Raw genomic sequence first — 1413 nt, 5'->3', positions numbered from 1 at the left:
ACACACACACATATATATTATATATATTATATACATATATATATATATATATATATATATATAAAAACTTACATATATTAATGTTTCTGTTCAATATCAATTTAAACATAAAAATATTTTAACAGTGACCTCAACAAGCACTCAATACCTTTCTAGTAGGGCGCGTATTTATTAAACTTTTACAAGGAAAACGTTGATAGTGACTTCTAAGTTTCGGTTCGTTTGTCTTCATCAGAATATCAATGTGTGTGCATGTGTGCGTGTGCGTACATGTATATGCATAAGCCATTGAATCCTGAATGCCATGTTGTGTACTCAAGGAAAGTATCTTTATAAATTTGGGGAAAATCACAACTGCTCAAGGGCTTAAAAAAGCCCTTGAGCCTATGCTCTCAATGGAGTATAGACCATCGATGTCTTCGCCTCCACTGTTCCCGACTCTAGGTTGTCTTCCCAGAAAGAAGGCCATCCTCTCTCAGATCTTGGTTTTGAGCTGTCATCAACGTTACTGTAAGTTTTTTTTTTCTAGGTGAGGGGTTACATCGACGCAAACCCATTTTTAATCTTAGGAAGAGGTAATCCATAATAGTCTAGCTATCATCCTTAGACCTGTCCAGTATGGGAAGCCCTGCCAAGGGCTTTCGCTCTGCTGGCTGTTGGCAGGAATCACCACAGCACAAAAAAAGATTGGACCTAATTGTAGAATAGCCTCTGTATTTCTACTTTAGACTGACATGAATGACTTTAAGTTATTTATGTCAGTCTAAAGTTGTTGTGTGGCTGTGTCTGAAGAATAGTTTAAATATATGAATGTAATAGCATTGGGTAAAGGTATGGTGTGTTTGAAAAGAGTAGGTGAAAGACAGATCTCTGCGAAAGCCCCTTGTCAATATTAATCTGGCTTCTATCAAGTATTGTGGGATGAGGCCTACCAAAACCTTGGGCCTCACTTATATAGTTCACAGAATCATTTAAATACAACAGTCACCACACTACAAGGACTGGACACCTGCTCAAGATTTACTCTTAATAATATCTCTAGCAGTCGTCGGAAATCTATTGCCCGCTGGGCTTTCTAAATGACACACCTCATGAAAACTTATTTCGAATTTTTGTTTAGCAATGCCAACAGTCTGATGATGAGTTATGTTCCATGCGGTCTACTTCTCGAAAAAGTCTGCCCATGCCTGGCCCATAAAAACATTTCGACATTGTTATAGTGTTGCTGCTACTCAGAGTTACATGCTGCATCATCTTATAATATCTACAAAGAGAACGAATTGGACTTGACTAATGGTGCGTAATCGGTCTGTTATTGGACACAGGGAATTAAGGTTCGATGAAGATAAAGCAGTAATCGTTCATTTAACATTCTACCATATTAATGTATATATAGACATGCATGTATGTATA

The sequence above is a fragment of the Octopus bimaculoides genome, chromosome 5 (genome assembly GCF_001194135.2).
Source record: "Octopus bimaculoides isolate UCB-OBI-ISO-001 chromosome 5, ASM119413v2, whole genome shotgun sequence".
In the NCBI taxonomy this organism is placed as follows: Eukaryota; Metazoa; Mollusca; class Cephalopoda; order Octopoda; family Octopodidae; genus Octopus; species Octopus bimaculoides.
The sequence above is the reverse complement of the archived record's forward strand: the minus strand, read 5'-3'. Positions refer to the sequence as shown.